The sequence below is a fragment of the Cryptomeria japonica genome, chromosome 6, assembly GCF_030272615.1.
Source record: "Cryptomeria japonica chromosome 6, Sugi_1.0, whole genome shotgun sequence".
Classification (NCBI taxonomy): Eukaryota; Viridiplantae; Streptophyta; class Pinopsida; order Cupressales; family Cupressaceae; genus Cryptomeria; species Cryptomeria japonica.
In genome coordinates this window covers 278,130,648-278,147,318 of record NC_081410.1, presented here as the reverse complement: position 1 = coordinate 278,147,318, position 16,671 = coordinate 278,130,648, and positions in this window count along the sequence as shown.

The window sequence follows — 16,671 nt, the reverse complement described above, 5'->3', positions numbered from 1 at the left end:
CCCAAAAATTGTTTCCACACCTAAAGTTGTAGCACAACCTAGCAAGGAGGTTCACAATGATCCCCAACTTTCCAAACCTATTGTTAACAAAGGAAAGCATAAAGTAGTGGAGAATAGATTTGTGGGTCTAGTATAAGGAAGTGCAAAAGGACCCCAAGGAATGGCGTTGCATGAGATTGAGGTAGAAAGAATAAGGAAAGAAAATGAAGACCTACAAAGGGAGTTAGAGAAGGCTGAAATAGAGGCACTTAATGCCAAGTTCAGAAGAAAAATACGATGCTTGAAAGCTCCTCCTATAACTTTCCCACCTATAGATCATAGTAATCCTACATCACATCACACTTTTGCCTCTTTGTTGAACACTCAACCAATAATACAAACAAGTTCTACCCCACCCGTCAACCAATCTAATAATGTTGCTTCAAATATTTTTGCTATTCCTCCAAATACACTTCTAGCAAACTAGACCGGTCATGGATTACCCCACAATCAAAGCCATCAAAATCCTAGAGTTGGCAGATCAAGCCCAGGGGTGCTATAGTAGCACACAACATCCATACTAACCTCATGACAAGGGAACCCTTAGATGTACCAGTTCACTCTTCTTCTTCTTGTCATGTCATTGCAGCCATTACCCGGTCTCCTTGGATACCTTGTTGGAACACCACTCATCTTGTTCCAAGTGGGTCTTTGCTTTCCATATGCTTTGTTTTCACCTTTTTGTAGAGCATGGCCATTTTGTTGGCCTCTATGTAACTATAGGTTCCTCTTCCTACATTCAAACATTCTATGGTCAAATCCATTGTAGTTATGACAACCAATTTTGACATAACCGGGAGAAAGGTCATGCATGTATCTACTTTTGGATACACCCTTCCCGTAAGCATTATTTCTATGAAATCCTACATTATCCTTTCTGGATCTCATTATACACTCCCTTTCCTTATGACCATAAACATTACATGCAAAACAATAACTGGTAAAGGACGACATATGACTTACATATTTATTCTGCCATGCATGAGAGGATCTTGTCGGTTTTGCATCCCCATCTTTTCCTCTTTGGGAATGGACCCTTGGTTGTTCATTCTAAGCACCTCTCTCATCTGATCTCTTTTTCTTCTCCCACACATGCTTCCCCCTATGAGTGGTAGCATTTCTTTTCCCTCTGTCGGCAAAGGGTCTCCTTTGCTGCTTCCTCATCTTCCTTCTTCTGATGAGGTTTTCTTTTCCCATCTTCCCCTTGCCTCTGGGATCTATATGAATATTCCTCCTTGGAGCATTGATATTTACTTTTGTCTATAAGTCCACACCAGTTGTGGTCAGGTCAACCTTCTTTTGAGGAGCACATCTAACTACAGAGCTATGGCCTTTGTTTTCTTCAAGAAGCCACTGAAGTTTTTTGTCTTTTATTTCTAGCTGAGAGGCTAGATCTTCACATTGGCAAACCTTGGTGTCTTTTGCCTGAGTCTTCAACTCTGAGATGCATTTCTTTGATTCTTCAAGGCATTTGACTAATCAGTTTTGTTCCACAATAGCAACATTCTTGAATAGCTTGTATTCTCTTTTAACTCTATTGAGTTCTTCAAGTGTATTTACAAGCTCTCCTTCAAGGTCAACTTCACCTACTTCTTCATCATCAAAGAGATCTTGATGGCAAGAGCTATCTGCCATGTCTTCCTCTTCATCATCATCACTTCTCAACACATCTTGTTGAGAAGGGGTGGTTGCACAACCACTTTTAGATTCTAGAGCCACAAAGAGTTGAGCTCCTTCTTCTTTACTGTGGTGACTGCAGGAAGATCCATCTTCCTCATCTAGATAAATATGAGATGTATTTCTCATATTTCCTTCAAATGCATGATCTACTATTGAGGGTTCATTTCCATAGGGCTTTCCCATAAGCTCTTTGTTGCTTTACACCTGTCCACCTATGAAGAGACATCACCGGTGAGTGTACTAAAAATAGCCTTCATGGCTTCTTCATTGCACTAGTTTCTTCTTTCTTCTACACATCTAGTAGGAAGACTGACCTTCCTAGGGAGACCATCCACTACTAACATCCACACATCAAACCCTAAAGCGGATAAGAAAAATTCCATTCTGTAACTCCAAATGGAAAAATCGGAACCATCAAATATTGGGGCAAAGATAGATACTAAACAGACCATTGTGTCCTTAGGCTAGAATCTACCCAAGTTGGAGAAAACTCTTCTAACTAGGAACCTATGCTCTAATACCAATTGTTAGACACAATGCACCACTGAGAGGGGGAGGGGGTGAATCAGTGGTTCTCAAAATTTTTTCTTTTATCTATCCTTTGTGAGCAACACCAGTTTGTGAATCAAGAATAGTGCAGGCTTACCAATTAGTAAAGAAACTAACTCAAATAAACAAACACACACAAGGAGACATCACATAACACTAGCATATACGAGGAAAACCTAATATGGGAAAAACCTTGGTGAGCAATGTTGCTAGAGACTACTGCTCCAATCCAACCTCATAGTAAAACACAATTACAAAGTTTAGGGCACCAACCCAAGGAGCACCAACCCCTACCTAATTTATGGACTACAACCTAAAGGAGCACCAACCCTTGACTTTAGGGCACCAACCCATGGAGCTACAACTCCTGCACTAAGCTACAACTCAGTGTTCACAATACAAACTTCAAATACATAAGTAGTTATATTGTTACAAGTGAATCTTGTAACCTTATCAAATGTCTTACTCTGTCGGTGAAGTATCTTCTCTCCTTTACTGACTCACGCTTCTTCCTTCTCTACACCTGCTGCTTCTCTATTGGATCTCCAACTCACTTTCAGCACATCATTGATATCACACTCTGTCGGTGTAAAATCTATCGATTCTTCTCTCCAATTGGTTGAAGGCTTCAACCGGGTTCACTCTCCCTCTCTTCTTAGATGCTCATTAAGCACTTGGTTGATCTTGTTCTTACTTGCAGAAGTCTTCCACTTCGCAAGAACACAATATTCACCTTTTTAGCAGCATAAACAATCTCTTTGGCCTTTTTACTTGTAGCCCAGATTTCCCACCAAAAGCTAATTCAAAGTTCAGGCGGTTAGGGTTTCCTCACCATCCTCGAGGAAAACCAAATCCAATCAGATCTTGCACAATTTGATCTTTCTGACATCTGAATGCACATCTCCACCAAAGTCACATCTCCTTGATCATGCCTTTCATTCTCGGCGATTTGCTTTTTACCTTCACAACAAATCCTTCGGTTAGTCACGAAAGATCTGTCGGGTTATTTCCTACATCGCCTCGATCTTCTCAATATCTCTTAGATGCCTTGTAGTTGTCTTCCAAACCTCAAGCCTCAAACCCCTGCAATCTCTCTACAGAAAGTCTATGATTTGTGGGGTCTTTCATTAAATTTGACCAACCCTGTAACAATCCTATCATTGTACATTTCTATCTTTATCCAACCACGGGTTTGCCATGTTGACTCCATGTCGACTATCTACCGGTTTGGCACTTCAAGTCAGTCCAAGTAGGATTACCGACCAACCACCCTACCAATTCCTTACTTCGGTCGGTTTGCTAACCCTTCTGGTCTCAACCATTCTACCAGTTACCTTGTCATATCTGCTCTTGACTTGAACAATCAATGGACACACTCAAACCGGTCTCCAAACTGATAAGTCCTAAGTATGCTCATTCCCACAATGGGGAGGTCTTCTACATCTACACCTTGCTTTATATAACCGGTAGACTTACATACCGGTTACCACTCTTGATGACACCATGTCATCATTCTTTCTCAAGGCTCCATCTTCTTTCAGTCAGGTCAAATTCCTATGTTTGCATCTACTTAGCCTTTCCTTTTCCTTGATTAGCTTTAACCATATCACAACCAGTTTTTCAAGATGACAAACACTTCACACTTTCTCTATAATGGCATCATGCCTTTACTTCCTCACTCTTATCTTTCCAAACTATGATGCACTCAATTTATAATAGGAGATAAGCTCCACTTTCTAGATGAGATAACACTTTATCTTCTGCATCCTGCAATGTTCTTCGTGTGATCTGATGTGAGCATATTTACAGTCAGTCAATGCTTCGCATGATGACTGCTTCATCATCTAGTGGGAATCCTGCTATTTTGCAACCTCTTAGCATATTGGTTTATTCTTCTCTTCCAGTTTTGATGTGATTCGGATAACACTCTACCTCTTCATCACAAACAACTACTCAAACACCTTTCTATCTCATCACACAAGTTAGGCACTAACTTGTGTACTGATGACTTCTATGAGCATCTTCTTAACCTTTACTGATGTTTAGCAACACAACGTGATATCCAAGCTATCACATATTGTACTCCTTCATATCAGTGTTGCACATACATCTCATCTATCGGTGGTCATCTCATACCGGTTAACATCAATGACAACACAATTCCAATAGTTCTATGTGTCTTGGTGGTCCATGTTGATCGTGTTGCATGTTATTAAAGATTTTATTGGTTCGGTGGTATTCTTCATGTTATGCGACCTTTTGGCCGACCTGATGGTTCTTGCGTGTTGCAGATGATCTTGGTGAGATATTTAGGGGTGTTGTATGTTAGAGGATTTGTTGTGGGTCCATTCTATGTCCTTTCCGACATTGTATTGGTCCGCATATTAATTTTATTGTGTGATGTATTTTTATAATTAGGTCATATGTATTGAGCCCACCTTGAGGTTAAGGTTGATTAATTGTATAAATACATGTAATATTCATTTGTGAGATGTGATCTACATGTGTAAATATTGTTTTGATCCTTTAATAGTAGAGGAGATAAGAGAATAAGTGCGAGAGAGTGTGTAGAAGTGTGAAGAGCAGATTTTGAGTATGTGTGCTTAACCAGAATTGTAATTAGGCATTTGAAGATGCTATTCTTTTAGTTCATGTAATCTGGATTGGTGTCCAATCTTTGTAAGGAAGTAAGCCTTCCCAGGGTTGTAGCCCTTTTTTGTTTCTGAGCAATGAGCTCTAGGTAGTGTGTCTAAATGCATTTGCATTCCCCATTAGAATATTTACACATACTACTATAGAGTATCATCATATTGTGGGTATGTTCCTGCCGTGGTTTCTTCCCTTGACTGGGTTTTCCATGTCAAAAAATTGTGTGTTATGTATGTTGTTGATGTGGTGTTTATCTTTGTTATTGTTTTTCTTGATCAGATCTAAAGTTGAGGTTAATTTGTTTAATTTTGGTGAAAACAGATTCACCTCCCTCTCAGTTTTCCTACATTGTTGCTGCCAATACTCCCCACTAAACTTACTCATATGATTAATCTATACTCACGATGGACATCATTAATCAAATCTCGTCGATTTTTTGGCCAATCTTAGGCTCTCTTTTTTAGTCATTTGGTAAGTATCTTCCCAGACATCTCTCATTGTCCACTAAACTCGATTATAGAAAATATAATATCAATCTAGTGGGACATCGCGTAGTGGGGGGAAATATTGAATCTGGCCTTAATCACTTTATATTTGCATTTTACCTTCTTACTTTCCTCTGCTTCCTGAAAAACATGAGTTACATGTTCTAACTTAACTATGGACACAATCTCTAGTGGGGAAATTAATCAATTCTTACTAGTCAGTTGCCCTACATCTAAAACTGACTTTTACTCCACTCTCCACAATTATTCACTTTCAAGGAAAATATTCCTTATCTCTTAAATTTATAATCCCGATTGGCAAAATTTTCAGTGGGTCCCCATTTTTAAACATAAATGGGGAGTTTTGTATTTTTACACAACTTGTCATCCTCTAATCTTTTGGTTTAGACCTTAACATGAATTCCCGTCCACTGCACTCAAAGCTTACTTAGGAAAAAATTATGTGTTTACCCTAGAGATATTAAACTCTTGCTGAAATGAAGCATTCGAGCATCTCAATTGTGTGCATGTGGTTCATTCCTTCTTTTGAAGGCCTATCAGTAAAATGGTAATTTGACAAGCTATTATTTTATCTTTCCTCAATTTTGACCTTTTAGATAGAGCCTTACTGCCAGTCAGACGTTTATAGGCTCAATAAGGTTATCTTTGCCACTATGTATACATTTTCCTTTCTTTTTTTTTTTTTAATTATTTCTCCAATAGATTTGATATGTCATTAAACATATTTGGAAGCAATATTTTTAGAAGCCTTTTTTTTTTCTTTTGCTATCTGAATAAAACTCTTTGCTGATTTAGAAGCATTTTGGAATACAAATTTTTTCTGATTTGGAAGCATTTTAGCTTTGAATTATCCTTTTCTTTTCACAACATAGGGCACTAACAATGAGGATTATTCTTTATTTTCACTCCAACAATTACTAATCTTACCAACAATTCCTTGAAAAGATTTTTTTTTAGATGAGAAGAATCTATAGAGTCTCTCAAAATACTTCATGCAGAACACAATATCTAATGTCGTGTTATTTACAACATAACCCTCTTCAGACCACTTTAGTACTTGGACAAGAGTTCATTTTAAGGAAGAAATCATAGGTTTCTGCTTCCTTTTAGAACAAAGCAAGTTGCCTCATTTAATGCTTCAAGCAAGTGATCACACCTTCATTAATGCAAATTAGGGATGTTTAATTTTCTGAGACAAGTCGCTCATGCAAAATCATATGATATCCCTCAAATAATCTCTTTTTGAAAAAATCATTAATTATGAATTTCACTAGCTTTTATGCCCACCTTGGAATTAGAATCCACTTGGCACTACATCCTTCTCAATTTTCCTATCATACCATTCCATACCCTTATGATGGTTTCCTCAAAATTCTCACTTACTCAATTAGGCACTCTTTCCTTCAAATATGACAAGACAAGCATTTAGGTTCTCACGCTCGAGGCGCTTATTTATATCGCCTTACCAATCATTATTTCTCATAATTTGTTATGCTTCCTACACTTATTATGCATTTAGTCATGGCTAGAGAGCTTTCCCCCTTAGTCGATTGCGTCATCTTCTTAACTATCAGTGCTCGTCAATTAGCTTTCCTAAGAGCCATAACCAACCATTGCTTGCATAGATTATTTATGCTTCGAGATATCCAATATGCCGACTTAGTTGAGAAAGCCAGAAAAAGGATTCTCAATTCTGAATTCCATAATTCTACTACTAGGTACAATGTAAACTTTGATATAGCTTCTTGCTTCATGGCTTCTCTCCTAGACCTAAGGGAAGATGAAGAAATGGTCTCTGAATTGTGTGAGCATTTACTACATATTGACTTTATGGGTGGGTTGGATGTGATATTGGAAGTGGTTCTCCCTGGTTATGGTATTCCAATGCCACAAGATATTGGTGCATTTTTGGATTTCCCCTATACCAGTGCCCATTTAGGAGTTCTTGGGAGGCTTCTACACTAGTACTATCCAAGACCATCGTGAGAAATCCCAGCGAGCTTGCCACTACTTAAAGCAGTACTTTGGGTTAATCCTAGACATTGGAGGACTCAGGAGGATTCATTTCATCATGTGGACCATGCTTCTGGATAACTAAAAGCTCCTTCTCCTCCATTTTTTAACACTCAACAACACTGTTATCTTTGCTTAGCTATCTAAAGATATTTTGCATTTTTTTGCCACTGTATATATATGAATATATATACATATATATATGTATATATATATATAGATATACACATGTATACATATATATGTATGTATATACATATATACATATACATATACATATATGCATATATGTATATACATACATGCATATATATGTAAATATACATATGTATGTATATATATAGATATACATATACATATACATATACATATATACATATATGCATATATGTACATACATACATGTATATATATATATACATGCATATATATATACATATATGCATATATGTATATATGTATACATACACACATATATATACATACATATATATATAATGTATATGTACATACATGTATGTATATATGTATACATGTATATATGTACATACATATATGTATATACATGTATATGTATATGTATGCACATATATACATATACATGTATATGTATACATACATATATGTATGTACATATATACATGTACATATATGTACATACATATATGTATGTATACATATACATGTACATATGTACATGTATATATGTACATACATATATGTATGTACATATACATGTATATGTATACATATACATATACATATATATGTACATACATATATGTATGTACATATACACTCGGCTGGGGAGTTGGGTCACTTTGTCAGTCATATGAGCAAGACTTTTGATCAAGTTAGGGGCGGGTTAGTAAGGGGAGGGGGGCAGGTCACTTTCACAGTCATACGAGCCAGATGAAGGATCGACCCCCCTTGAAGATTATTGTAGGGTTAGTTTGGGAATGGGGGGCGACTGACACCGTATCTGTTGGTAATTATTTTTATATCGAATGATGCTTTATTATCTATGTAATTATGCAATCTCATATGTATATATGTACATACATATATGTATATACATATAAATGTATATATATATGTACATACATATATGTATGTACATATATACATGTATATGTATATATATGTATATGTATATACATATATATGTATATACATATATATAATATATATACACACATATATATATGTATATATGTGTGTGTGTGTATACTGTAGACAAAATTTTCAACTTAATGTAAATATTCACGATAATTAATAAAAATCTTTACATTTTGGCATTTATTCGAATGGTTGTTTACTTTGCATTTAATGCTTGTTACTTAATTTATTTCGTTATTACTAGCAGAATTAATTTCTTCTGTTTAAGTTGTGAGATATGTATAATTAAATTTACTCACTTGGCTCCTCTCACATATGCTTTGCAATCATTTACACGCTAACTCCTACTCTACGACACACTTCAAAAGATATTTACACTATTTACAATATTCACTTTCTAGCCCTTCTTCAAAAATAATGTTTGAGAAATTGCCTGTTAACTGGCAGCACAAGGGCAACCCCTTCTAATGTTGCTAGCCTGAATGCATTATCACCTAAAATTTCTGATATTTGGTATGGGCCAAACCAACTGGGTGCAGATTTTCCAAAATGCCCTTTTCCCTCTTCTAATTTTTCCCGATATAATACCATGTCTACAATGCAGAACACTTTTACTTTTGCGCGTTTATCAAACCACCTCTTTACAATCACCTGGTGTTTGTTCATACACATGGTAGCTTGATCCCTCTTTTCATATAAATTTAGTAGTTGTGTTAATCTAGATTCTTCTTTGTTCTCGAACCCCAAAAATTCTTGAATAAATTTTAGCGAAGGTATTTTCAGATTAATGGGCAATAATGGGTCGAAACCGTATACTAGATGATATGGAGAATTACCTAAACTTCTTTTAATCCTGGTTCTATCTGCCCACAAAGTATATTTCAACATGGCATGCCACCCTCTAGGGTTTTTATCTAGTAGTTTCTTAATGACATCTACTAAATTCTTATTAGTGGATTCAACTAAGCCATTCCCCTAGGGATAGTAATTAGAAGAAAATTTTAAAATAATACCTAACTCAAATGCCCAATCAGTGAATTTTAAAGATGCGAAAGTAGGGTCATTGTCACATGCCAGGAAATTAGGGGTTCCAAAAAACGTGATGATATTATTCCAAGAATTGGATATCGATATCCGTAGTGCATGATTTGAATGCTCCAGCTTCCAACCATCTTGTACAGTAATATATAAGTTAGAATATACATGTGATTGAATGATAATGATAAATTTTATCATCCCTATAAAGTCCATTCCCCACTGTGCGAATGGTCTTGTCTCTACCACAGGTTGTAGGGGTTGTGCTGAATATTTTCCTTTGTCTGCATGTATTTGGCATGTATGACAATGTTGAATGTGTTGGTACACCTCTGAAGATGGTAGGCCAATAATACCCTACTTAGAGTATTGCATGAGTGGTGGCCAAATGCCTACTATGTCCTATCTCAAACCTTTCATGGAATTCATAAAGGACTTTATGTGATTCTTCTTTGGTCATACACCTTAGATAAATTCCTGCATGATCTTTGTAGAACAAACTGCCATTCTTAATCATGTAACTTTGTGCCTTAACTTTTAATGCTCTGCACTGCGATCTATTCAAGTGTTTCGAATAGTATCCTATAATCAACAAGTGCATGGTATCTATATACCAATCTTCTTGATTTTCATCATTTAACACATACTATTGACTTACTAAATGTGGGTTAGTTTCCATAATAGCTTAAAATAGAGCTTGTCCTCTAGCCAACTTAATGGGTAAAATATCTATATCAAATTCTTGTATTATAGTTATCTACTTAGCTCTTCTTTCTCCTATCTCATTTTGCATCAAAAGAGTTTTGACAGATGCATGTGGTATGACAGCTATAACTTCTCAAAATATAATATCTGAACTTTTATATCACTTTTACCAAACCATAAGAATTATTTTCAACATTAATATATCTTAGCTCTGCATCCTTAAATAGACAACTCATAAAAGACACAAAATTTTCTTCTTTTGTCTTGGTTTTCTAAGTTAGCACTGCAACACATGTATGCTCTGAGGCAAATGAGTAAATATAGAATGGCCTACTATAATATGGGATGGATAGTACCAGAGCATCTGCTATAGTCTTCTTAATGTTTTCAAAAGCTTCCCGAGTTTCTTCCATCCATTCAATCTTAGCCTCTTTCTTTAACATAGCGTTCAAAGGTTGTACTATCTTTGCAAATCATGTAATGAATGTGTGAACAAAATTGATTTTTCTGAAATAGGACTTCAACTCCTTCTTGCTATTTGGGGGTTGTAGTTTCGTCAATGCACAGTCTCTATCAGGGTCGATGGAAATGCTTGCTTCCAAAATGATATGCCCCAACAATTTCCCTTCTATTACTCTAAACATACATTTCTTTGGGTTCAACAATATCCCATATTGTTCGCACTTCTTCAATACCTTCCTCAGCTTTTGTACATGCGTAGATCTGTCTTTTGAGAAGACAATCAAGTTATCCATATAAATTTTATTGCACTTTCCTATCAAATCTTTGAATTCAATATCCATTGCCCTTTGGAACGTAGCTCCTATGTTTATCAGTCCAAACGGAATCCTCCTGTATGCAAAATTTCCCCATTTCGTAGTGAATGCAGTCTTTAGCCTATCTTGTTTCTCAAGAATAACTTGATTAAAACTGAAAATCCATCTAGGAACGACATCATTTAGGATTTGTTTACTATTTGCAACACTTCATCCAAAGGCGACAATGGATAATTATCATTCTCTGAATTCCTATTAAGATTCCTAAAACCCACATGCATGAGCATATGTCTCCATTTTTCTTGTGGACTAGAACCAGGTGTGAAATCTATATTGAATTCCTAATAGGAAATATAATCCTTGCTGGCAACAATTTATGCACTTCTTTTTGGATTAATTGTGCGATTAGGGTATTCATTAGCCTTTGCTTCTATCGAAAAGGTTTAGAATCTAACTTTAAAGGGGTCATATGAGTGATGATGGATGTATCATATATCTTTAAATCCTCATATGTCCATGCGATTACATGTATATAATCTTTTAATGCTTTCATTATATCATCCTTTTCCTTTTCAGTACACACTTTTCCTATCAATACATTTTGTACATCCTCTACAACCCCTAAATTATGTGGGTTGCACTTATCTCCTTCAATTTTGGGCAAGTTTTTCTGCTTTAACATTTGGTCTATATCAAATAATATTTCTAACTCTATTATTCCCTTGGGAATATTGTAACCATTAAAAAATTCAAGAGACTCTTCCACTTCTTCTAGAGGATCAATTTCATCAATGACTTGTGCTTCAAAAACCCTTGAATTTGTAATAAATTCCCTAATATGATGATCATCTTCAAAAACTTGTATATTTTGCACGTTATCAGGTCCTGAAGGTATGTGTACTAATTCCACTATAAAATTCTTCAATCTATAATATTCTAATGGTTCAAGTGAGATGGCTACTATAGCTAAGGCATTTTCTCTTTGATTGAACTTTCTGGGAACATGGTCAATGTTTAATGCATCAAAACTCTCTATCAGATCCCATACCCTGTGTCAGTAACTGACAAGTTTTTGTAATGACAAACATATTTCTTCTACACTTGCTTAACTACCAATTTGGAATCTCCCATCACTTTCAGTATTCAAACTTCTTTCTTTAGAGATAACAAAAGACCATGTAACAAGGCTTCATATTTGGTGACGTTCAGAGTACATTAAAATTGCAATCTGTAGGTTGCCAAAAATGGCATTCCTTTTGGATTGATTAATTACACTCCAAATTCAATACCTCATTTTGACTTTGACCCATCAAATTTTAACATCCAAATTCCTAATTCCTCTTTTGCGAGGACTTTTTCTATTTTGGCAATAATGTCACCTTTTCCCATTTTGGCATTTTCTCTACAATCTTGAGACAATTTCTCTTTTCTTTTGTTCTCAGAATCATTTTGGATCCTTGGCTCATTATTTTTAAAAGGATTCACTTCTTTGGATGAAATATTTTGTCTACTTCTTTCATTATCTAAAATAGTTAAACATTTATTTTTTTTTCTGGGTGTTTAACATTGTGGACCCTGCACTAGTTAGTTAACAGTATATACTCTAATGATACCTCATGTTCTTTTTAATTATCTTCCTGGTGAGCTACCAGTTTAGTAAACTTGTTTAATACATCATTCTCTTCATCACAATACTCTTTGTTAGATTCAATCAACATATATGTATATGACAAAGCTTTCATCACAGGTTGTGAGTCAATAGTACATATTTCATCCATTTGTGGTCTCGTGTTGTAAACTTCGGGCTCCACTGCAAGGTGTAGTATTTAATTTTGTTGGTTATAATCCATAACCATTAATTTCACCCTAGATTCATATTCTATTCTTATCTGATTTGGAACTCCTCTCCATGGTAACCACATGTGAGAAAAGTTTGTATGCAAATATCCATTTAACATTCTCAACCAATCTCTATGCAACAATATACCATATTGATCTAGTATGTCTACTACCTGAATATCCATAAATCCTCGTATCCTTCAATCTGATGCCAATTGCATGTGTATTTTTTTCACCTCTCTCATTACATTTGTTGGAATCAAGGACCAATGAGAGGGGGGGTGAATCAATGTTCTGCAATCTTTATCATTTTTAATCTAATTCTTCAACCATCTAATGCAAAATAACAAAAGAAAGATGTAAACACATAAGGCAAGCATGCACAACACCACAACACCAAGATTTTTACATGAAAAACTGGTTAAGGAAAAAAGAATAGTGGGATTGAAACCCAAAATATTAATATACTCTATTAGAAGTATAAAAATATTACATAAGGGGTATGCACATGCATTCAGGCACATTGCCTAGACCTCACTACTCAAATTATAATGAGGGCTACAACCCAGAAGGCTCACTGCCTTACAAAATGATTAAAAAGGATTACAAGAATATTTGAATTATTGAATAGCATCAACAAATGCCTGAGTATAGTTTCAGTTAAGAACAAAATAGATGATCACACTCTGTTCTCTTACTTTACTTTGTTATGATATTTTGTATTATATCAGAGCATAAATCTTTCAACCGTGCACGTGAAACTACACAAATCACTCATACACACTTTCCACACCACCATCGAGATAAAAAATGATCAAATCCATCTAATATAACCACAACATCAAATTAGATCAATTCCATGTCGACCCAAAAACCACATAACACACAAATGAAACATGTTACCCAAGTCAACTCAAATCCGATCAAAACAACCAAGAAAAAAAAAAAAATTGTCTAGATGCTTCCCACATGTCGGCTCACTAACCTTGAATACTCAATTAACCTCTAAAATTACTCTACACGATCTACACAATGAATCTTCACACGCTACTGCCAATGAATAATGTTCTAACCAAAAACTTGTCTACCGGATCCTCCAACTAATGCAAGACTCAACACCAAAGACCAAAAACCTGGAATAAGGAAATTTACACATCCACAATGCATCTCTGAGATCCCTAACATAAAATATGTAGCACAAATGAATCACTAAGCAAATCACTATACACTATGTCTGATGACATGTTCTTCTCACTGGACCTCACTGGACCTCACCGGACTTCAATCAATCTTTCAGTATGAATGAATCATGAACTGTGGATTGGATAACTAACACTATTTTCCATCAATGACAATATTTGAACAACAATGCAGTGTCTATTGCCAACAATCTCCCCCTTTGGCATTGATGGCAACACTTAGTGAAAAATGACTAAGTATCAGACCAAAAACAAAATAATGTACACTGCAACAAGAATCTATCAACTAGACTCAAAGAATTAGAAACCCCCCCTAAGATCAACATTTTTCACTTATCTACTCTCTCCTTTTGACATCAATAGTGAAGGTAGGGTTCTGAAAACCAAAAATGCTATTTACATATGCACAGTCCTTATACACTTACAAAAACTTGAAGATGTCTGCAAAATAATTTTAAAATGAATCTAGATTTGTATCCCAATCCTTCTTCAGGCTCTCCAAAATTGTTATAGGCCCACTGAACAAGTATGCAAGTGCTTTTTATGACTTGAGATCTGTCGGCTCCATGGATTTCATGGCACTTTGGGCATCTTCCAAACCACTAAGCATGATATCCAACTAGGGTGTAATGAAACTCCTAAGTTCTCAGACTCTACCAATTATTTTCTCTTTTTCCTGACCCAAATTTTTTATTTTCTCAAGCAAATATATCACTTGGTCTTTGTGACTACTCAAGGAGACTGATAATGAATCAAATGATTGAGACATTTATGTAAGTTGATCCTAATACTCTTTAGCCTTCTTCTTAATATCCATAATGAACTTAGATAATGATAAACATGATTTATAAATGTTTCCTCCTTTGGATAGACTATCCTAAATTCCTTTTACACAAGTATCTAGAGTAACTCTGCCATCAACAATCATCTTATTTAGTGTTCGAAGCCTTCTTGCATTAAAATCATTTTGGACCTTCTCTTCGGCAGATTTTTCAAAGGATTGAAAGTGACTATCCATAGAGTTAATTAATTTGTTCAATTTCTTGGATGGAGTGTCTGATGAGTCCTTTTGAAATGAAGGCATGGGCTTTTCTAATATACCAGATGCCATAGTAATCAACTCGCTATCTTCTGTGTGATATTTTAGCAAGTCCTCACTAGCTTTGGTTTGAGATAATGCTACCAACTTAAGTGCATGTACAAGGGACAGAGAAGCTATTTTGATGGGGCCTTGAGAAAATTTTGGATCTACATAGATATACTTCCCCTTCATTGATTTCTTAGTGTCTCTTTCCTCAGCTTCAACTCCAGGCTTGACTTCCACCTATTCTTGTTCTGCATCCTTCTCAATGTCTGCTACTTTTCCAAGGACTAGAGGGTTATCACTCATATCTTTATTCTCATGAGCTTTTCCTACATCCTTTCCACCCTTGACAATTTCATCTTCACCTTTAACTTCTTTCGGCTCAATAGTCTGAACATCTGGGATAGAAGTATCATCTATTTTCTGCACTTCCAGATTAGAGTCACCTTGTTGATTGACTTCATACTAATTGTCTAACAAAAAATTTGTCAAAATCTTCTCGGATTCCTTTGCAACTTCATCAATTTTACTAAAAATTATCTTAATTACTATGTGCTTACTTCTAAATTCATTCTTTGCTAACTGAAGTAATCTATCTATCTCTTCCTTAGAAATAACTAAATAAAGATTAACTAGTAATATTCCTTCAGGTTCTCATCTTCTTTATTCCTTGTCTGTCTCCTAGCATCCAAAATGTCATACAGGCTCTTGGGTATGACTGTCATTAATTCAATTAGAGATTTTCTATAAACATTCATATACTCTACAGTTTCTTCCTCTAAGGTTCTTTTTCCATTCTCATCAAAAATTTCATACCACTCTGATAGTGGCTTCAAGTTACCATTCTTAACAACCACATTAACAATCTCATTCAAAGACATGGGAGGCTCAACTTCAAGTTTACCATTCTTCAACATATCATTAAGTTTAGATTTTGATTTCCTACCAGTATTAGGTCCACCAGATGGGTTCTCCTTTGAGATCTTGGCAACCTAAGTAGCTTTTTCTTTGACCTCCTTGACTATTTCATCTGACTGTGTCTCCTCTTCATCAATAACAACGAATACTTTGGCTTATTGTCTCTTCCTCTTCCCTTCACCTGATTATTTGGCAAGTTTCTGACAACCAGAGGAGGGTGCAAAACTCTTTGATTTCTTAGGATTAGGGGCAATGGCTTCTGGTTTAGCCTTCTTTGGCTTGACCATATCTTCTTCCTTCAGAATGTTTTGCTCTCTAGCTCTTCAGACTGCCTCTTTGGAAATCCCCATGCTTTCTGCCAGCTACTCTACCTCCTTTCTTACCTTCTTTTGAATCTCTGGCTTCTTCAACTTAGAGTGTAAGTCCAAGCTCTTCTCTTTGTAAGTTCCAAACATTTCTTCAAATTTATCCACCGGTTTGCTCAATAAGCACTGAGCATATGCATCAAGAATGTGTCCTTCCACCTCATACTCCATGAGCATGATCTGTGATGTTATTGG